Below are 23,916 nucleotides of genomic sequence, written 5' to 3'. Positions count from 1 at the left end.
GTCTCCTACACCTTTAATTTTCAGAACAGCTTTGCCCTCCAGCTCTCATCATTTCGACACCCATTCCATGCCATGTTCTTACAGAATTGGGTGCTTAACTGGCATTCAACTGGAGGATTAACAGAAATTGCCTAATATTTTCTAAGATAAATTGCAATTTAATAGCTACAATTTTGACAATGAAAAATGTTTATACCAAAGGAGTGAATCTGTAACAGTGAAATGACAAGCTGTTGGGACTTATTTTATTTTATTTTATTTTTTTAATATATGAAATTTATTGTCAAATTGGTTTCCATACAACACCCAGTGCTCATCCCAAAAGATGCCTTCTTCAATGCCCATCACCTACCCTCCTCTCCCTCCCACCCCCCCATCAACCCTCAGTTCTCAGTTTTTAAGAGTCTCTTATGCTTTGGCTCTCTCCCACTCTAACCTCATTTTTTTTTCCTTCCCCTCCCCCATGGGTTTCTGTTAAGTTTCTCAGGATCCACATAAGAGTGAAACCATATGGTATCTGTCTTTCTCTGTATGGCTTATTTCACTTAGCATCACACTCTCCAGTCCCATCCACGTTGCTACAGAAGGCCATATTTCATTCTTTCTCATTGCCACGTAGTACTCCATTGTGTATATAAACCACAATTTCTTTATCCATTCATCAGTTGATGGACATTTAGGCTCTTTCCACAATTTGGCTATTGTTGAGAGTGCTGCTATAAACATTGGGGTACAAGTGCCCCTATGCATCAGTACTCCTGTATGTTGGGACTTATTTTAGCACAACGATTCCCATCTACTATTCCATCAACTCCAAAAACATAGATAGGATCCTGTTCTGCTTTCTCTTGAGGTCACTATGACAAGGCCTTCTGTTAGTGTCTGTTCCCATGACGATAATTCTCACATGAGAAGCATTTTTCCTTTTTATTACTAAGAGGAGAGGCAATTAAAAAAATGAGCAAGCTCACACACAACTTTTAAAAATAAATATAGGCATATTAAACAAACATGCTAAGTAATGAAAACCTGAGCAACTCTGACGAAGTTCTATGACCCTGCAGAAATGCACACTTAGATTGAAGTTTCTATCTGCATGGTTTCTTACCTGCCACATGTCAATTACTACCCTATTAAACAAAACTTGGGTGTGCACAAGGCAAAATGTGATGAGCCTGGGTGAAAGTTAATGACTCAGGACTCAAATAAGGCTTAGCTTCCAAAAAGTCTTTGAGGTTCACATCTGATCACATCCAATATGAAGGAGAGCAGACGGTATGTCAGCAGCAGACAGGGTACTGGCACTCTGGGATTAGTGTGGCATCTCTGTAAATGTTCTGAAATGAGGATTAAAAACTTCCAGGTTGGCAGATACTTCTTCTGCTCCTGCACTCTAAATGTCATATAACTTCATCCTGGCTAAACATGACAGATGATGCTTCAATTCCAACCCCCCCAATTTTGCTTTGCAATATCATTGCAAGAAATGTGGAAACAATCAAGATAGACTACTTTTCAACATCAGCCTGATCTAGAGCTAGCAGAAATATAAAAATGACTCGGAACCAAAATATCCATAAAGAGAATTTTGACAGCTCTCTTTGGGTTTATTCTTTGGAAGTGAATCTCTACATACTCTCTACATGTCTCTCCCAGCAGTGAACATAAACCCTGGAATACGTGCTTAAGAATGAGAAGTAACCTGGGTGGGTCAAATGGCAACCAGGTGGAGAACAAAAAGAAAATCAGGCTACAAGCCTGAAAGATATGATGGCGCTCCGCCTTTCTATTGTCTTTTAGTTTCACTTTCATTGTGTCTTTGTGGGAAGTATGTGTCCATATGCCGCTGCCACAAATTTGTAGTGTAATAAGTAGAGGTGAAAGTAGCCAAAGAGGAAGAAAGAATCTGCAATAAACGCTGGACAGTCAAAGCAGATGTAGGTTCAGGTAAAATTAGATAATCAGCAGGGGCACCTGAGTGGCTGTCTGTTAAGCGTCCATTTCAGCTCAGGCCATGATCTGACGGTCCGTGAGTTTGAGCCTCACATTGGGCCCTCTGCTGTCAGCACAGAACCTGCTTCAGATCCTCCCTCTCCCTCTCTTTTTGCCCCTCCCCTGCTAGCGCTTTTGCTCTCTCTCTCTGTCTCTCTCTCTTTCTCTCTTTCAAAAATAAATAAACATCTAAAAAAATTATTTGCAAACTAGGCCCGAAGACTAATATGAGAGGAAGAAAAGTAAAAGAAGTAATAAAGAATATAGAATTAATTAGCTAGAAAAGGAAAAACAAAATAGGGATCAATGTGACAACACCTAGGTCCTAATAAAGAGCCAAATTTGCCAAAACCTGAGCTACTATTCTATTTCTTTGCCCAAGTGTGAAATCATCAGGGTAATGCACAGTGGCACATCAGACGTAGCAACTTAAAAGGAAGAACTTCACAGCACTGAGGGGTCTCTCAGAGGAATAGAGTCCTGAAAAGGGATGTCTGTGAAGTTATTTCTTTTACATAAAAGAAATTGATTGCATCTTTATCCGATGTTCTCGTCAAGTTCCAGGCTTTGCTCAGCATTTCTATGAAAAAAAACCAAAAAACAAAATAAAACAAAAATATAGACCCATATTCATGAAGCAGAATAGTCTATAAAGGGGTTTGCTTTCAATAATGGGAGGTGGATATTTAGAATCCAATCCCATCACTGTTTGAGAAATGAAAACTAGTATCAGGTTTGAAATACTCATTTTTACCTGCCTTCACAGGTTCCAATGATGAGCTTCAGGTAGTGAAAGAATCCCCTGAAATACAATGCTAAATGCATGTGTAACTTTTGGGGAGAAAGAGAGGCCATTGCCTTTTATCAGAATTCAAAAGGATCTATGATCCCAACAAACTTAAGAGCTACTAAGCCAGAAAATTTTTGAAGTCCTCTCCAGTTTCATGCTTCTGAGTTTGACACTCTTTATATCAAGATAAAAAAAAAAACCTGATATCCTTTGCAAAATACAATTAGAAATTATAATAATACAGAGATGAATAAGTAATTTTCTTGAATATTTATAATATGCCAGGTATTTGTCTTTCTGTTTTATTCGTCTAATGTGTACAACAGCCCTATGAAATAGATATTTTGGGTGTTTGGGTGGCTCAGCTGGTTGAGTGTCCGACTTCAGCTCAGGGCATGATCTCGCAGTCCGTGGGTTCAAGCCCCACATTGAGCTCTGTGCTGACAGCTCAGAGCCTGGAGCCTGCTTCAGTTTCTGTGTCTCCCTCTCTCTCTGCCCCTCCCCCACTCACACTCTGTCTCTCTCTGTCTGTCAAAAATGAATAAAGGTTAAAAAGATTTAGAATTCATTAAAAAACGGGGGGGGGGGCATCTGGATGACTCAGTTGGTTAAGCGTCCAATTTTGGCTCAGATCATGATCTTACAGCTCTTGGACCTGAGCCCCTTGTCAGGCTCTGTGCTGACAGCCTGGAGCCTGCTTCACATTCTGTGTCTCCCTCTGTCTCTTCCCCTACCCTGCTCATGTTCTCTTTCTCAAAAATAAAATAAACATTAATTTTTTTTTTAATTTAGAAATAGGTATTTTCCTTGCCATCGATACTAGCAAACAAGAGACTCAGTGTAGAAAAATGATTAGCCAAAGATCAAAAACTGGGAAGTGGCAGAAACTGTCATAAAACCTATGCGAGTCCGACTCCAAAGCTGGTGTGTTGATAACCACACCTTAGAACTTTTCATAAAGACATGATTTTGTAGCCTCTCCCAAGAAACAAACAACAATGAGAATTTTCCATGAAAGTCCAGGGCCATGCATAAAAGACTACCCAGAGAAAGGGGAAAAAAAACTCATTTTGCCTGCCACCATTTAAATCCATGTGTATTTTGACTACAACAAGTGTTAAATGGTAAAAAGAAGAAAAAATATGGAACAGTGTATGCGGACCTGGCGGGTCCAGACCAGACAGCCAGGGCCAGCAGAAGAGGCTCAGGTGTTTTGTGTACCACTCAAAGGCAACAGCAGTGTCTCATTTTCCAAGCCTCTTAGGATCCCATCTTCCCTATAAAGGCTATGAAGATACACATTTACTCTACCCTAGGGACAGCTCTGCTACTGACATTAGGGAGACTGCAGAGGGGAAGGGGTGACCTTTGCAGGGTCAGCTTCCCAGTACAAGAACTGGTAGACACACAGGACTCCGTGTTCAGACGAGCCCTGAGATTGCTTGAATGGTCTGTTGTTGCCATCGTGAAAATGTTAATACTTTCTGGAAAAGGGGCACCACGTGTTTATTTCACAATGTTCCCTGAAAATTATGTAGCCAGTCCCGGGACCTGGTTTGAAGCTTATGTACCACTCTTTTGCTATTTCGTGTAAATTAAATTATCAGGTGTTAGTCACACGAAGAGTTCCAGCTTACATACACAGTACCATTCACTGTCTAACCATCCATACTGCTTACCACATTCCATTTCACCCTTATAATCCGATGTATACTAAACGTGGGAAAATGCCTTAATCTTCATCAAATTGATACTTCTATTTTTACAAGTAATCGAGTCAGTTCAGTGAGGCTGATTCAAATAATGAAAAAGCATTCAGCTAAGCCCTTTCCCCTTAGGTCCTGAACACTGGCTGTCATGCACAGAAACACAGTCTGATGAGAGAGACTTCATGCTTGATAGGTGAACTTTGGCAGGTGAACAGGGCTGCTCATTGGTGTCTAAACATGCCAAAGCTGCTTCACCCACCCACTTGTGTGTCCCAGTCCCTAAGTTGCTGAAATAAACACTCTCAATTTAACACCTGGTCCGCAATATCTTTAATTTACAGGGCACTGCAAACTATTTGAATTCAGTTTTCCTAACCCTTAAATACAAGGACCTTTTTGGTAGAGCAAAAAAACATCTACCTCTCCTTACCAATGCCACCTACATAATTATGGAGTGTTTAGTCTCATGGCCATTGAATGTAAGATACAAATTAAAATACATAGAATGTATTTTCTCTGGAAAACATACATTAAATTTAGGAAACCTATTTGCATTTGTGTTTTTATAATTGCCATCTGACCATCTTAAGTATCTTAAGAGAAATTCACAGAACTCTTTTAAGAACCGCTAATCAATTATTTTTCATACATGATTACAGAATGGGAAGAATATATTTTAAAATGCCTTATAAAGTATAGATAGTAATAAACCATTGGTTTCCCTTCTAAGAGTGATTATTTTGAGTTCCTTTCCCAGAAAATTACTTTTGTAAAAAAAAATGTCAACTTATACACTGAACAATTTAAAATTATATAATTGCTTTGTATGTTGAAACATAAGCTCTACATTGAACAATAAAAGAAGAATGACGTTTTCTATTGTTTGACAGTTGTATTCAGGTATCTCTGTGATGAAAATTTTGCCCCACAAGTCAGATATAGTGCCTAAAATGTTATCACAAGGAGCCAAGTTTCTATTTCTCATTTGTCCAGGTATGGCTTACCTGGGTCCCCTCTCAGATTCTCATAAGGCTGCAATCCTGTATTGCCTCTGCCTTTTCAGCTGGAGGCTTGACTGGATAGAGATATGACTCCAGGCACACTCAGTCTCTGCTTCTGTGTGCAAGTATTATATCTACTATTGTCTCCTGGGAGAGCTAACATATTAAGAAATTTGCTTTTCCAGTTCTCAGGAGTAAGGAGTGGTATAGTGGTAAAAGAAAGTTTGTTGTTAGTTTGTTTTATAGTAACAGATTTCTTTTCAAAAAAGATTGGACATGAAGGAGGTGCCTAAGTGAGTCCCAGAGCATCCAGAGAGTAACATAATTCTCCTGAATGTTGGAGAGAGAGATATAGATACATTATCAAAGTGTGTGTCAAGTGGTGAGCTTGGAAGCAGAAAGGGAAAGTACTTTGTTATTTTTCCCTCTTCCTAGTTTTTTTTTTTTTTTTTTTCCTGAGAGTCAGTGCACACTGAGATCTTAACATGAACTAGTCATAAGAAACAAGTGTGATACTTGTTAAGGTGGGCTTAGCATACTCATTGGTTGTTCTGGGTGGAATCTATGAGATGAGGCAGAATTAAAAATCAGTTATGCGTCTAAAAAGCTTTTCTTCACTAGAAATGTCAGTGGAATACAGTAATGGCTACTATATAAGTAATACATAATATGGACTGGGAACTCTTTCTCTATAATCTTACTTAATCTCCAAAGAGCTATGTGGGTAAATATTACCATCCATTGCAGACACACCCAAAGGTGACCCCCAGTGAGTCATGTTCTTGTATTAGTCCCTCCCCTTGAGTGAAACTAAAATCTATCCCTTGCTTTGCATCAATAAAATATAGCAACAGTGATGAGATGTCACTCCCTTCATTAGGTTACATGAGATTTGATTCCTATAATCATGTTATATTATGTAAGATTATTTTAGCAGAATAGGGCCAGAGTCTCTCCTTGCTTACTCGCTGAAGTAAGCAGCCACGTTGAGGAGGTCCATGTGGTAAGAACTTGTGGAAAGCCTCTATGAGCTGCAGGACCTGAGGACAGTCAACAACCAATAGCCAGCAATAAGCCAGGTCTCTGAGGCATGCAGTCTCAAGGAAATCAATTCTGTTGCCAACCTCAGTGAGCATACAATCATATGTATCTCCAGTCATGCCTTCAGATGAGAACGCAGCCCAGCTGGCAGCTTGATTACAGACCTGTATAACTCTGAGCAAAGGATATAACTAAGCTGTGCCCAGACTCCTGACTTAACAGAAATTGTGAGATCATAAATGGGTGTTGTTGTAAGCCACTAAGTTGTGATAATTACTTATCCATTTAATAAAAAGATAGCATGGAATTCTATTTTGTAACAGGACTCAAATATTAGACAGGATAAGTATCTGCATTGGTCCAGTAGCCAACTCTGTGTTTCTTTCATTCTCATTTATATAATCATCATGCAGTGAACTTTTGCTCTTTTCCTTGAAACACCACTTTTGGATCCTATATGTATTTTGCTTTTTCTCCACCTTCTCAAATTTCAGGTATCCTTTACAAGACATCCTCCACCACTACTCACCATGACTTTCTATTGAACCCAAACCTAGGATTAAGATTTGGGTGCTGATATACATCCTTTTGGTTTGGCTCAAATCTGATATTATTTCAGAAGTTTTTTCATTGCTTATCCTTTGTATTTAGAACAGTAACAATATATAAACTGGAAAGGTTATAAATTCAATTTCTGTTTTAAGGTGGAAAAGTTTAACAGGACTATTTATAATGTTTCTGTTTCCTTCAAGTTCTGTCTCTATAGACAGAACTGATGCTTTTCGCTGTTATATTTTTACAGTTTTATGGAAGAAACTAAATAGTTGACAAAATACATTGTACATTTTTATTGACTGTATATTTGCATCTCCCCAAAATTCATATGTTAAAGCCTTAACATCCAGTGTGACTGTATTTAGAGATGGGGTTTCTAATGACGTAATTAAGGTCAAATGAGATCATGAATAGGACCCTTATCCAATAGAATTAGTATCCTTTATAAGAAGAGACATCAGAGAGCTCACACTCTCTCTCCTCATGCATGAATCAAGGAAAAAGCCTTGTAAGGACAGTGAAAAGGTGGCTGTCTGCAAGCCAGGAAGAGTCCTTATCGGAAACTGAACCCCACTGCTACCTTGCTCTTAAACTTTTCAGCCTCTGGAACTATGTGAAAATAAATTTTCATTGTTTAAGCCACCCAGTCTGTGGTATTTTGTTACGGCAGCTTGAGTAGCCTAATGCGTACACCTTTCATAAAAATAAAAATAAGATAAATAAAAACCTTCAGAATTAGTGTACAAAAAAATATTTCTATTTCAACAATAAGGCGGAAATAATCAAAACTTCTCACATCAAACCAGCTGAAAATCTGTAGAATAAAGTTCCCAGAGCACAACCCCCATTTAGATTCTGATTTAATAAATCTCAGGAGGAACTCTGTATTTTAAGAAGTACTGAAGAGCAATGTACACTGAGTGATTCATTCTATTCCTGAGATGCTTGAGCCGTGCATTGAGAAGTATTATGTTAAGTGTTCTTAGAACACTAAGAATATCTAAGTATTCTTATCTAAGTATGTGTCTGTAACGAATTGTGATGAGGGAATAAGGAAATATTCAAAGCAATTCAAAGGCATACTTAGTTATTTTTCAAGATTAAAGAAGATATTTATTTAGAGCTAATAACTTTCTGAATGGATATATGGAGGCATGTATGTTCAAATTTAATCACTAAATTTTCCCCTTACAATAAAACAATAAAATTATTGTTTGAATTAATTTTTTCTACTCCATTCATCATGTTGCCTTTTACTTCCGAATTAAATACACACAGGAATATTCTTTTGCATGCTTATTTTACAAAGTTAATATACATTTAACATTATGGAAAAGAATCCCAGATCTAGAAAACTGAATAAGAAACAGATGTTGGGAAATTAGTGAGATCTAAAATGCAGCCTACCTTCATTTCTATTATAAAGAGACCTACATCAGGACCCCTGTTGTGGCTATATGCTCTCAACAGAAGTTTCATTTGGATGTTTTTCCAGTAATGAAACCCAAGTCAGGAAGTTTTCAAGCTGCCAATACTCCTACAAAGACTATGGATGCTTTGAGACAAGTGTTATTTTCAAAATACCTGTCCCATTCAAAAGATTGCTGCAGGGCACCAAAGCAATAGAAATGTTTCAAGCCCTGCTGCCCCTATCATATCCTCTCCTGGTGCCCAGCATGATACTTCACCAGCAAATACATGAGCTACTTGCTAAAGAAGAAGTGCTCTTTTTTAAATTTATTATTTACTAAATCCTGGGGGTTCTCAGAACATTCCCTACACATGCCCTTCAAATCTTCACTTGGTAGATTCCCAGCTGAGAAGACAACCACAGGGGTATTAAGAAAGACCTACTTTATTAAGATTCAATTGGGTTGATCCTTCTTCTAAGAAAGGTGACTGCCAGGTCAAAATGAAACAACAGGGCATCTTTGGTATGCATTAATTTTCAATTGGGTTTGAGAAACATACCATTTTGGTGTCATGAGTTTTCAAAAGAAATGACTAGCTTAAATTGATTAATGAGATAAGTAGTCAGGAACACAAGCGAAGTGAAGGAATATAGCAGGCATACCAACTATTAAATACTTATTTTCCCCACATTCATAAACATTTTTGAGTTTTTAAAGGTAGTTTTAAAAATACAAGCCTACAAAAAATAAACTTGTGAATTAAAACAATTAATATTCTCTTACCATTTTGTATATTTTTTACAAAATTAAGGTGTATTTTTTTTTTTTATTTTTTACTTATTGTCTTCACTGAATCTTTTAATTGCCTATTGGTACTTTTTTTTAGATTGAAGATCTTTTTTTTTTTTTATATATGAAATTTATTGTCAAATTGGTTTCCATACAACACCCAGTGCTCATCCCAAAATGTGCCCTCCTCAATACCCATCACCCACCCTCTCCTCCCTCCCACCCCCCATCAACCCTCAGTTTGTTCTCAGTTTTTAACAGTCTCTTGTGCTTTGGCTCTCTCCCACTCTAACCTCTTTTTTTTTTTCCTTCCCCTCCCCCATGGGTTCCTGTTAAGTTTCTCAGGATCCACATAAGAGTGAAACCATATGGTATCTGTCTTTCTCTGTATGGCTTATTTCACTTAGATCTTTAAGATTTAAACCTAGTATTTGCTTTCTTTCTTTGTTTTCTTCTTTTTAAAAAAAATCAATTTGGGGCGCCTGGGTGGCTCAGTCGGTTGGGCAGCCAACTACAGCTCAGGTCATGATCTCACAGTCTGTGAGTTTGAGCCCCACATAGGGCTCTATGCTGGCAGCTCAGAGCCTGGAGCCTACTTCTGATTCTGTGTCTCCCTCTCTCTCTGCCCCTTCCCTGCTTGCTCTCTGTCTCTCTCTCTCCCTCTCAAAAAATAAATAAATAATAAATAAACATTGAAAAAAGGATTTTAAAAAGAATTTTTTAAAAAAGGAATTCTGCATCTCTTTAAAAGAAAAAAAATCAATTTGAACACTTTTCCCCTTCAGGTCACGTCTCCAACACACACCACAATGTCCCCACACATCGTATTATTGTTCTACTATTCTACCCCACTACTCAAACAGTGTCACAGATCAGTTAATCAAAGGCATCTTCTGTAAAAATAGTCCTCTTCCAAATTTATATCATGACTTTTTAGATAAATGTAATTTTCATTAATTTATTTATAAATTAGGAGACATTTCTCCTCACAGTAATAACAACAAGAAAGCAAACAAACAAACTGGGCCTTTCTTATGAGACAGTGATTTAGATGTCCATAATGTTGTGGTTAATGCTCCTAAATAGCTAAATATCTTCTCTCTGGACCATATCTCCACATCATTTTCCCCCAAAACCTATTTGATTAAATAATATTTCCATTATATGTTAATTGGTATTAGGGAAAGGAAGAATACACAATCAAATAAATGCAAGAAATATTGTTGCAGTTAAACACAATTTACCAGATGTATGTATTTTTACAGTTTAGCTGGAAATGAGCAAGGCATACAGAAACATAGGATGCTTCAAAATTATATGTGTCATTCCTATACAAGGATATGATCATCTGTTTCCTTACAATTTTTTGGTATAAGTGCTGAGGAAACACAACTGATTTACTTTTCGTATTGTAAGGTGTCTTAGATCATCGAACATGCTAATACATTTTATGAATTTTCAATGGGAGGAGGAGAATGCAGCCAAATATCTGACCACAAATCCCTCTCATTCCCCCATTTGTTGCCATCGACCCTTCCCCTTACAATACTTACCCAGAAAAGTCCTCTGGGGCACAGCCGAGAAAATCTGCTCTAGACTGAATCTTCAGAGTGTGATATGCCAAAGAAAACACCATGAAAACAGCTCAGCATGGTGGATAAGGCTTTGGAGTCAAACAGATTGGTTTTGAATTCATTTCTCAATTATGCAACTTACTTGCTAACATTACCTGAGGATGTTTTTTAAATCTCTCAGAGGACACCATTTCTGCATCTATGGAATGGAGAAGACACTGATGTGAATCTCATTAGTTGTCATGATTTTTCATAAGATAAGTCTAGGACCCTGTATTCGTTAGCATTCAGGGAGCAGTATAAAAGTAAGGTGGAGAAAAAGTAGATCACAGGTGATTTATTGGTTGTAAAATTTTGTGGGGTTTCAGCAAATGCTCACTTCTTTATGGTAAATTTATGATCCTTTTTAATCAAGTCTCTTTTTTTTCCCCTCAGTTTTAAGCTCCTCTAAAACAGAAGCCATGTGTCATTTATCTTTTCATGTACTGAACAATAGTAGCTAATCAATTTAGGTACATTTAATTAAAAAATGTTATGTCACAATGTCTGTGGCCAATCTTTCCCAAGTATTCATACCTAACACAACAAACATCCATCCACTATTATATCACAAATGATACATTAGTGTATTTTATTCATTTACTTATATATGTAATTACAATTTAAAATCAAATTACCATGAGATGCAATACCTATTTAACCCTATTTTTCAGTTTATTTAGACATGAATGTGTAGATATCTGTGTCTAAAAACTAGGGTCCTAAGTGGAAGTAGTTTCTGTCAAACAACTGTCCCTCTGATTTGGAAGAACTTTAACTCTTTTAACAACTGTATGCACTGTCTTAAGTTTAAAATAGATGACTTGTTTAATGCTATCTTTTAGTAAAAATTCCAAGATTAATTTTTAAAAAGATACAGTCACCAAATTCTCAGAAATGAATGATTGTCACAAATAGCCACCAACTATAAGTTCCTGAAAGCATCACCATTTATAAATCAACAAGTATGACTTTCACATGACCAGGGATGCTTGTGTATTTATTGCCTACAAATCACACACGAGTTAACTGTTGAAAGGAGGGTAAAAGGAAGCCAAGCAAAACTGAAAAATAGTATTTAAGTGCTTTCTAGAGAGAAATTTGAATACTATAGATTCTCAACTTTAACTCTGAGATCTAGGCATTCTCTGAGGCTTCAGATTAAAGTTCAACGATTTCAGTACACGGAAACATAACGTAACATAAAAATAACATAAATTCCATACATAGAGACAGAGCCAGCAACAGAATGTGGAAGCTGTGTAGTCATTCGAGAGTCCTACATTTGGTTTAAAACTCTGCTTTTGTGGTCTTGAAATTATTCATACTTTTAATTTTGAACTTGTGGGTTGCAAAGGAAGTCCAATGGGACAAATGGAGCATGCACGTAAGCAGAGGAGATGTGCTGAGTGCACACACAAGCTCAGGCCAGAGAGCACGGGGCAGCAGGCAGTCCAAGCAGGGGACCTGGCCATGTGGTGTGTATGTCCAGGCCAGCTCCTGGCATCACAGACCCTCATGGGGAGGCTGGGATCGGGCCCTGGAGCCAGACTGCTGGCAAGGGTAGCAGCAAAGGCAGCTGCTGCAGCAGCAGGGACATCAGTGATGGAACACCAGCCACAGCCCTTCCCTACCACACCTGCACACATATTCTGCTGGAGCTCAGGCAGCGACCGTGTCCTTAAATTACAACAAAATAAAAGTGTGTGCACAAATATTACAATAAAGAATATCTGAGAGCTAACAGAAGTCTTCAAAGAGTTTAGACTCTCATTTTGAAAACCACTACATTGCAAAACAAATATCCATAAACAGAAATAGAAAGTGAATTTAAAGATTGTCACTTTTGAGGTAAAAGAACACTATTTTCATATGAAGCATCGAATGAACCAATTATTTACAAAGAAGATAAATTTTAAATTAATCTTTCTTGTAATTTAAGAGATAGCGTCAGAAACAATTAAGAGACATTTTGAATTATAAACAAATCATAAAGTCACTTTTGTTTTTTTGTATAATGTCTACAAGTTACAGAAAATGCCAAAAAGACATTAAAATGCCACTGTGCAAATTTGCATTTAAAATTAAATTTAGACTTACATAAAATTGATTCATTTGAGGAGTTAAATATTTTTACTTTTTTTTTTAAATTTACTTATTTTGAGAAAGAGAGAGAGAGAGAGCACTAGCAGGGGAGAGGCAGAGAGACAGAGAATCCCAAGCAGGCTCCGCTCCAGCCTCACAAACCATGAGATCATGACCTGACCCAAAGTCAAGAGTTGGACGCTTAACTGACTGAGCCACCCAGGTGCCCTGAGTTAAGTATTTTTAGAAAAATTATTCCTCAAGAATCATCAGCTCTAGACACACTAAAATTTTATTTTGAAAGAATTATTAGAAAGTTATTCTAGCTCCAGTAACAGTTGTCATCAGGAAAAAGATCTTTTCAAAAATAAAAATTATCAAAAATTATTTGAGAATTATTGGTAACTGATGTTACTTTCATTTATATAGATTAAAAATGAAGGTGTTAAGAGTATAAATCTGATGACCTAATAAATAAAGTTTAGAAAAGCATGTCAGAAAAAACAAGTTATCTCATTAATAAAATATTATCATTACAGAATCACATATAATAAAGTGTATATCATTCCATATGTCATTATTATACTGAAAATTATGAGATCAAACTATTATTCTTCCTGCGAGTTTTAAGATCATATTGTCCTTCATGTATCTCTACTATTCCTTACTACATTTTATAACTATTTTTTAAATTCAGTGTGCATATAAATCACCAGAGAATCTTATTAAAATGCTGATTCTGATTCTGAAAGTGTGAGTTGGAGCCCAAGACTCCATCCAGCAAACAGATGCCCAGGTAATGTTGATCCCCAAGATTCCAGCACTATAGTTCTACTAGCAACACAGCTCCCCACACTGAAAAGAATTAAAAAATTAAATATATCTATTCCAGGGGCGCCTGGGTGGCGCAGTCGGTTAAGCGTCCGACTTCAGCCAGGTCACGATCTCTTGGTCCGTGAGTTCGAGCCCCGCGTCGGGCTCTGGGCTGATGGCTCGGAGCCTGGAGCCTGTTTCCGATTCTGTGTCTCCCTCTCTCTCTGCCCCTCCCCCGTTCATGCTCTGTCTCTCTCTGTTCCAAAAATAAATAAAAAACGTTGAAAAAAAAATTAAAAAAAAAAATATATATATATCTATTCCATTTCAAAAGGACATAATGATCAAATAAATTTTGGAAATTCTAGGTTAAATATTAACTTCAGGATTCCTCAGCGTCCTCAAAATGCTGAAGATGAGTATTGTCACCAAGATGGAGACATGATACACCACGGTTTCCATATTTTCTTGGCTCCTGTTAAAGAAAAAAATATGCATGGCACTTGTTAAAAAGTAGTAAGGCAGGCTTTATTCAGGGGCACCACTGCAATGAAGTTTTACATTGGAGAGAGAGATTGAGCTCAACTCCAAATACAATAAGGAAAAGTAGGGATTTATAGCCAAAGAGCAAGGTGAAAGGTCAGTGGATGGAAAATCATTAAGAGATAGGAAAGTGTTTTTCTAGAATCACCTAATGGGATTCATTCTGAAGACAGCCAGGGTTATCATATTCCAAGGGTGTGGGATTTTCGCTAAACTGTCTTAGCAGGATTCTTGCTAAAACTGGAAGAAGTGGACCAAGGAAAAAGGCAAATTGAGGCCTTGTTAAAAAGAGGGCTCAGAGGAGCCTGACTGGAGTGAGGTCAAGAAAGAGTCTCGATCATAATTTTTTTTTTTTTAGGAGCAGTGAGGGACAATAATGTATTAGCTTTTGATACTACATATATGCCCGCAAAACTTAAGGAGCATGAAATATCTTTGTATTTCATTTTACTTGGAGAATATAAATGGGGGGGGGGGAACCTTTCTAATACAATATCTTATGTAAAGAAGCAAAAAAATAAAAGATTAATTATTCCTATAATTTAGGCATTCAGTTAACAAATACTAATTGGGGGCGCCTGGGTGGCGCAGTCGGTTAAGCGTCCGGCTTCAACCAGGTCACGATCTCGCGGTCCGTGAGTTCGAGCCCCGCGTGGGGCTCTGGGCTGATGGCTCGGAGCCTGGAGCCTGTTTCCGATTCTGTGTCTCCCTCTCTCTCTGCCCCTCCCCCGTTCATGCTCTGTCTCTCTCTGTCCCAAAAATAAATAAAAACGTGGAAAAAAAAAATTAAAAAAAAAAAACAAATACTAATTGAATACCTCCTTTTCTCAAGTGAGTTCTACCTAAAGCTTATACAAAAGAAATTAAAGTAATCCTAATAGATTCTTAATAGAATATTTAAAAAAAAAATTTTTTTTTTCAACCTTTATTTATTTTTGGGACAGAGGGAGACAGAGCATGAACGGGGGAGGGGCAGAGAGAGAGGGAGACACAGAATCGGAAGCAGGCTCCAGGCTCTGAGCCAGCATCAGCCCAGAGCCTGACGCGGGGCTCGAACTCACGGACCGCAAGATCGTGACCTGGCTGAAGCCGGACGCTTAACCGACTGCGCCACCCAGGCGCCCCGATTCTTAATAGAATATTAAGAATATTCTTAATAGACTCTATTAAGAATAGAAGAATCGAAGAATCTTAAATTGGTTTTGAAAAAGCTTGGATCACCAGCTGGCCAGGTTTTCCAGTATGGGTTTTCACGATAGCAGAAAATATGAGAAGGATTTCCTCCCTTGGGCAAGCTTGCCTTGGTTCCAGGGAGCTGTTGTCTCAGCTGGCTTGTGTGTGCTGTTGCTGCTTTTTTCACTTACTTACAAGCTCTTTGACCCTAAACGGAGCCACTGGTTCCTGAACATACTTAAGAATCGGAAGTACTTTGCAAGAGAGAACACTGAGACAGAGAAAGATTTAACAATTGAGGACTCTAGGTCTGGGTAAAGCATATGGGTACTTTCCATACAACAGTTTTCAAAGTTTTAAAGTCATTGAACATAAACTGTTAAGAAAAGTTTACACCGCCCCACTTCCCAGCATTCTGCTCCATTTCTTGTCTCCGCAGCATGTTTCACCTTCCAGTGAGCCATATTACTAAATAATTTACTGATTCACGATGCTTATCGTGTGCTGTCTTCCCCCACTAGGAGGTAGGCTCCATGAGGGCAAAGATTTCTCTCCCTTTTGTTCTCCAATGCTTTGATCAGAACCTGGCAGATAGTGGCCACTAAGCACCAATTTTCTTATCTCCAGAATAAAATATATCACTGCAAAGATATATCATCGATATCTGTATTTACCTTCAAGATTTCTGTTGTAGTGCTATAACTCTTTTATTTGTTGCTCAATATTTTCAATCATTTAAAAAAAAAAATTCATTTATTTATTTATTTGCTTATTTAGAGATTGGGGAAAGGGGAGAGAGAGAGAGAGAGAGAATCCCAAGCAGGGATGCAGGGCTCAACACAGGCCTCCATCTCATGACTGGGAGATCATGACCTGAGATAATATCAAAAGTCTGACACTTAACCAATTGGGCCACCCAGGCGCTCCTTTTTAATTGTTTTAAATCAACTTATTTTTATTTACTTAACCTCATTTTACACGAAAATATACACGAAATTATGATTTTTATGTTCTTGCTATACTTTTAATAAATATTGAAGCTTGAATTATTAAAATCCTAAATATCAGAATTATCGCTAAAATTCCCTCACATTCTACCAGCAGTACCAAGCTACATGAAAGCACCGAATACAGTGACCAGTTCATGATAGTTGCTCAATAAACATTTAAATCTTACTGAAGTCCTAGTCTAAAAGCAGCTGCTTATTACAAATAAATATATAATATTTTATAGACAATCACCAGATACATTAAAAATTTTCAAAACTCAGTGTAAAATATGGAAGAAAACTTGTTCAGGCAAAAAGAGAGAAGGAAATAAAGGAAAATAATAAAGGACATAAAATTAAGTCATTTAAATACAACAAACATAAATCCAAATGCATTCATAACAAAAATATGAGTGAAATATATTTTCCTATTGAGAGATCCTCAGATTAAAGCGCTTTTGTTTTGCTCACTTTTTAAAAAGTTCATCAGAGCCTGGGTGGCTCAGTCGGTTAAGCGTCCAACTTCAGCTCAGGTCATGATCTCAGGGTTTGTGAGTTCAAGCCCCGCATCGAGCTCTGTGCTGACAGCTGGGAGCCTGGAACTTGCTTCGGATTCTGTGTCTCCTTCTCTCTCTCTGCCCCTCCCCTGCTCACACTCCCTCTCTCTCTCTCAAAAATAAATAAAACATTAAAAAAACTTTTATAAAAAAAATTCATCAGTATACTGTTTACAGTGGGGAAAAAAATGACAAAGAAAGGTTTAAAACAAAGATACAAGGCATTTAACAGATCAATTCCAGCTAACAGAAATTAAGTACGAAACTGCTAATACCAGATGAAGTGGAATTAAGGCAGACAAGTTTAAATAGGATACATAAAGCAAAATATTTTAAAAATTTTGTCAAAATTCAATGTTCATCAATATAATTTGCAATAATGGATGCAAAACTGCTAAAATAAAATTTTAAAATGACACACGATGTGAGATTTTAATACACATCTCTAAAAACCCAGCATTTAATAAAACGAAGGGGATTAAAAAATTAAAACTACAGATAATTTGGATAGCACAATTAAATGTATTTGCCTATACATACACTTTTCACAGTCCTATGGAACAGCCAAAACTTCAATAAATTCTACATAGCAGAAAAAAAATATGCCACATTCTTTGAACATAATGCAATAACATTAGAAATTTACAAGTAACATTTAGTCAAAATTAATTTTCCACTCAGGAATTTATTAACTCTTTTAGATAACTCTGCAAAGAAAAAGAAATAATTAAAGTAGAAAGCATAGATTTTATATAAATGAAGATTAGTAAGAGTTTTACATAAAAATCCTGCAGGACGTGAACAAAGAACTATTGGGAACAAATTATGCAGCTATATATATAAACTATACACACATGCATATACTAATGAGGGGAAGAGGTGAAACATAAATTAGCTATGCTTTTAAAACACATTAATCTAAGAGAAAGGCATATTTTAAAATATTTTCACATCCTAGGATGTGAAAGTTTAGCAATCGATATCTTTTTCAAATTTCCTTCTCACCCATCCTTCAGTCTTGCTCCTCCCCTGTCCCAAGCCTTTTGGAAAATCGTTCTTCACCACTCACGAATAAGGTAGCTCCTGTGTCCCAGATGACTGATCACTGAGAAGCCATCTGAATGAGTGGAGCTCTTAATAACCAAGTCAGCAAGGTGAGCTAACTCTCTGTTCCAGCCACACCAGCGCGGGCTCAGTACACTAATGATGAAAATAGCTCCAATGACAGGAAAGACGCCTCCATAGAAACGTAGAGCTGAGAATCTCCCTCATCAAAGATAACCTGGCTATACCTCTGCAGAATACCAAATAGTTTATCACTAGCAACCAAGTTCATGATAATAATTCAGTACCAAATATTAGGGTTCAGGGACCAGATAGAGCTGATCAGACAGTGTGGCATATCGAGCACCTTGTAACTATGAGCAAGAATGAACTGAACTCACTTAAACTACACAATATTCTGAAGGGTCATGGCCAAAAAGGATTTATTCCAGGAATTCCACAATGTTTCATTGTTTGTTAGTCTATTAATATAATTACTAATCTAAGACCCAAACACTTAATTGTTCCAATATATGCCCCACATTTATCTAATAAATTCAGTAGATATTACCATTAAAAGGAATAGGTGAAAATGTCATAAAAGTAAAGTGCCTAAAATAAAATATCATTTCCCCCAAATTTTCCTTAAGATTAAAAAAATGGGGCAAGAGTTCACAATATCTCTGCCCTTGTTTATAGTATTTCTGGGGGTACCTGGATGGCTCAGTTGGTTAAGAAGCCAACCGTTGATTTGGCTCAGGTCATGATCTCACAGTTCATGGGATTGAACAACAAGCCTGGTTGGGATTCTCTCTCTTCTTCTCTCTCTCTCTGCCCTTCCCCCACTTGTTCTCACTCTCTCAAATAAATAAATAAGCATTAAGAAATAATCACTAGCCTGTGTAATTAAAAATGTTAAAATAAATAAAGTGTGTAAATACCATGTAAATTATTTGCCAAAAAAAAAAATATGTGGGGACAACACAGAAAAATTTACTGAAAAAATTACAATAATTAGAGAGGTCAGTGTGAAAGCGGGTAGAACAATTAACACAGAAAAATGTCTGCACTGTTTCCAGTTTTAAAATGTCATAGATGTGCAGATTACAGTAAAAATGGTAAAGAATAACATTGAAGTTATAAGAATAAACATTTCTAAAACGTGACAATTTGATTTAAAAATGTGCAAAGACATAACAAGGAAATCCTTCACAAACATATAAGTATATAACATTCCTGGGTGGGAATCAAAAAAGAAGTTCTGGTGTAAAGTCTGGGGACAAGCACTGATGACACTTCACTAAACTTCAATTAAAAGACACATAAGGGTGACAGAATAGGCACATATTGCATACGTTTTTTTAAAAACATAGAAACAACATTACCACCAAGAAACTGAAAAGACAGAGTGAAGAAAAAGTAAAAAATAGACTAATCTACCAACTTCTTCCTAAGAACTTAAATGAGAATATAAAGAAATCCTTTGACGTTGATAAATGGAATCATTTTGTACCAGCCTCATTTCTAAATCCACTGCAACATGCATCTCCCATATTCAATTACTTTTGTAAACAAGGCATTACGTTTCTGATATTGACCATTCTTGGTACTGCAGTTATCAACATGACCCAAGGAGTCTGATGGCAGTTGACCGCAATACCTGGGGAGAAAATTTATCTACAGACTTTAAGGATACAACTGAATACTCATTACAGATGCAGTTTTCATAATTATAACCAAAGTCTAAGTCATGAGGATTTTGTTTTTATCATCATTAATTTCTAATTCCTTCTGGCCAGCAATTAATGAAAACCCACTAGAAGATTTAGAGAACTCCGCGTGTCTAGTCCAGACAGACTTTCTCTTCTCAGTGATCCATGTTCTGCTGTTTCTCTTCTAAGTGCCTCATATAATTCTTCCTGAAATAATTTCAAGCTCACATCATGACTCTCATTACCAATCACAGAAAATTCCTAATTGCTACTTAGGTCCTTGTTCTTGTCTGTGGCAGAAAGTATACTACCCTCAAAGCCTCCCTGATAAATACCGGCCACCATTAAGGATGACCTTTTAAGGATGACTTCTCTCTTTAGGTGCAGGCTGAATCCCCACTCTATCCTTGCGACCTAATGCATGCTGTTCTCTGGCCACTGTCTCTGTATTCTCAGGCTGGTGCAATGAGATGGATATCTAAACTCGGCACTTTCTTAGGAAGAATAGGAAGTTCTCTTGAACAGGAAAATGAGCATCAGGACTTACTGAGACTAACAGCCCTCTCCTTCTTAACCTACCCTACAGTATAAGAAACTAAATATTTGCTTTTAACCATTTCATGTCTGTTTCTGCATGAGCTTGAAAATAGTTCATCTAATGTTATATAATTTTAATATAGATAGATAACATCAGTTAATTTGCTGAGAAAGAACATGTATTCTCTTTTTAAAAAAAATGTTTATTTCTGAGAGAGACAGAGACAGAATGTGAGTGGGTTGGGGCAGAGAGAGAGGGAGGCACAGAATCCGAAGCAGGCTCCAGACTCCGAGGGGTCAGCACAGAGCCCCAGGCGGGGCTCGAACTCACGAGCTGTGAAATCACAACCTGACCCTAAGTGGGCCGCTCAACTGACTGAGCCACCCAGGCGCCCCAGAACATGTATTCTCTTAATTTATCCCTGCTTGAGTATCACAAAGCATGCATTGCTTTTAACAGAAGGAAGAAGTATGCATCAATTGGGGCACCTGGGTGGCTCAGTCGGTTGAGCGTCCGACTTCGGCTCAGGTCATGATCTCACAGTTCTTGAGTTCAAGCCCCACAGTCGGGTTCTAGGCTGACAGCCTGGAGCATGCCTCTGCTTCTGTGTCTCCCTCTCTCTGCCCCTTCCCAGATCACACTCTATCTCTTAAAGATGAATAAACATTAAAAAAAATTTAGAAGTATGCATCAATTAAATAAAAGGATATTAATTCATACTGTCAGAGATATTACTAAACCAGTGCTTTTTAAATTTTAAAGTGAGTAAAACTCACCCAGGGATCTTGTTAAAATTCAGATTTTGATTCAATAGGTCTGGGGCTGGGGGGAGTCTAAAATTCTACATTCCTAACTTATTTCCCAGGTAATACAAATGGTACCTATCTATGGCCCACACCTTGATTTGCAAGGATTTAAGCAGACTTTAAAAAACATCTTTGCCTTATTGTTGTTACTAGAAAATTATGTATGCGCGCACACACACACACACACACACACACACACACATACACAGACATACTCACATATAGAAATCCTTACAAACACATTTTAAAAATAACCTTCTCTATGATAAGGACATGGTGCTTCTTATGGATTTCCTTTTTCTAATACTTAAAAGAAGAGAAAGCATTTCCTCACTAGAAGAAAATAGAAAAAAAAAAAAAAGGAAAAAATCCTCATAAAACATAAAATCATTACATTGGAAGTTGATGATTTTCTCCCCTAACTCCTAGTGGACTTTCTTAGACTTTATGACAGCTTTTGGAAAATCAAAGTAATCTGCTACCATAGATATCATGAGGTAATGTCCAATTTTAAGTGGAAACAATCACAAGAAGGATGTGCACATGATACCAGCCACAGGAATGAAAGCCAGCCTCAATAGCCAAAAATGTTTTGGTATACACATAGGAGACATTTTACTGAAGTCTGGGAGAACTTGTCCAAGTAAATGATATACTTCAGGGATCACATGCTGATTTAATAAAAATACTTTAACCAGTTCCATAATATTTAAAACAGATTTGTATCTTTTTATATCATAACTGTACTTCTATTACCATTCTAACTGTATTTTTAAGGAACTGAGAGAAGATTTTCGTATTTTATAAATTATTTTCTGAATCTTTATTGTAAAAATAAGTTGCTATAGAATATAGCCAAATGATAATATTATCATTTTGGAAGCACTTAACTAAGTGCCACACATATGCAAAGCACTTTACATGGGTTAGTTATTTCATACTCAAAACATTCCTTTGAAATAGGTGTTATTATTATGATTAATCCCATCTTACAGATGAAGAAACTGAGTCTCAGAGAAATTATTTTTCCAAAATTATATAGCTAGTTATGGCAGATTTCAGATTCTCACCTAGGTTGGTATGATTCTAAATGATTTAAATATGTGGTACCAAGAAAATATATGTTGTACCATTTCAAACACCATTCTATGTTAATGGTTCTCAGAGCTTGATCCTCAGATCAGAACCATTAGCATCAGCAGGAAAACTGTTAAAAATGAAAATTATCAGGCCTGTCCCAGATCTACTGGAACAGAAACTGTAAGAATGAGACCTAGTAATTTGTGTCTTAACAATTCTTCAGGTAGTTAATAATTTGATTTTCCTGAATGAGTCATGATCAGGGATACGTATTTGGACAAAGAAGAAAAATACCTGAATGGAATTATATTAAAAATTCTTGGAAGGTGTGCCTACCCAAAAGAATTTTTACTTGACATCTCAGTTCATGGTGAAACTTCTTTAACAAAGAACAAATGATTTTATACAATTAAAGATAAGGCACAAGCTGTACATTCTTAATCACATTGCCTACAACCCACATGCCATGATGTTACTTATAAATAATATTTTAATGTTCTTTTTCTTTGTTTCTTACTTCGTAATTCAGAGTCTCCTGAAGCTTCTTTTGATTGGATCCACTTATAACTTTCACCATCAATGGAAGTGTACCTTCTGTCAAGAACCATGAAGGGCCTGAGAATTCACCCTCCTCTCAGGCTAATAAGCTAGCTTGCCGGTTTCACAGATGTTGTCAGAAATCACAAGACCTTGTCAGAGACAAAAGACAAAGGACTTTCTGACTGGACCGCAACAACAATAACCAGAGAATTTGCTATTTCTTGTACAGGTTCCCCAAGCCCCAGTTCCCACAGGGCGATGCAGAGAACCAGGTAATACTTGCACACACTGCGAATTGCATTATCAGAGTGGAACACAGAGCTTAGAGGACTTGAATTTTTTGTAATAGGCGGTAAACAAGCTTGCCCTTCCCTCCAGAAGAAGTCACTGTTTCTATCTTCAGGGGTTTAAGCAAATCTGCTTTTGCTCTAGATGGAGACACAATCTCTACCTTCCAAAATCGTTCTCTGTGCAAGCATCCTCCAAAAACAGCCTGCTTAAAAGCTGTCAGTGCCTCGGCTTGGAAGACGTGCAGAAACCTAAAAGACCCATGGAGAGCTCTCTCTCAACGCTTTCATTTCTTGAATGTTTGGTAAGAGTACCACTCTTCATGAAAATGCCAACTGGATATAACTAATACCTGAGTGCTTATAAAATGCCAGATTTGTTTATAATGAAATTGCTTATTAAATTTTGTAAAGATGACAGATGCTATGTATTTTAAAGTCTTTTGGAACTTGAAAGAAATCACACTTTGATCAGGAAACTTTGTAGATCATCTAAAATAAGTCCTGCTTCATGTATATCAAAGATACCATATAGATGTACATATTATTGGATGTTAAATTATAGATCAAGAATAGTTTTTTGAATGTGACACTAAAACCTTAGAATTCAGCTTTTCTCACTATGTGGTGTTGCTTAGCAATGAGGCCTAGCAACACATTGCTTCTAGAGAGGAGCCAAAGTATCAAATTGAAGTGTCCCAATAAGAATCATTTAGAAAAACAGCAATTATTTGCAATGCAAGATATTAATGTCTGATACAATTAAGACCAACACTTACTTCTCTGTTTGGAATCAATTCTCTGATTTAAGTGCTCACAACATCTGCCTGAATCAGGGGAAAAGACA

The 23,916-nt window shown here is 37.0% G+C and overlaps 2 long non-coding RNA genes across 2 annotated transcripts in view; both read right to left on the bottom strand.

Moving 5' to 3' along the window:
• Positions 1–10,910, bottom strand: part of LOC147577482 (uncharacterized) — a 127,600-nt gene extending 116,690 nt beyond the window's left edge. Inside the window, exon 1 of the long non-coding RNA XR_015240334.1 lies at positions 10,843–10,910. This is a non-coding gene — a long non-coding RNA (uncharacterized LOC147577482). The remainder of the gene's footprint in view (positions 1–10,842) is intronic.
• Positions 10,911–11,018: 108 nt separating this feature from the next.
• LOC147577480 (uncharacterized) overlaps positions 11,019–23,916 on the bottom strand; it is a 208,358-nt gene continuing 195,460 nt past the window's right edge. The window contains exon 3 of the long non-coding RNA XR_015240335.1: positions 11,019–11,062. This is a non-coding gene — a long non-coding RNA (uncharacterized LOC147577480). The remainder of the gene's footprint in view (positions 11,063–23,916) is intronic.

This window comes from Puma concolor, chromosome C2 (assembly GCF_028749965.1).
Source record: "Puma concolor isolate L17-30 chromosome C2, mPumCon1.1.hap2, whole genome shotgun sequence".
NCBI lineage: Eukaryota > Metazoa > Chordata > Mammalia > Carnivora > Felidae > Puma > Puma concolor.
The sequence above is the reverse complement of the archived record's forward strand: the minus strand, read 5'-3'. Positions and strand labels throughout refer to the sequence as shown.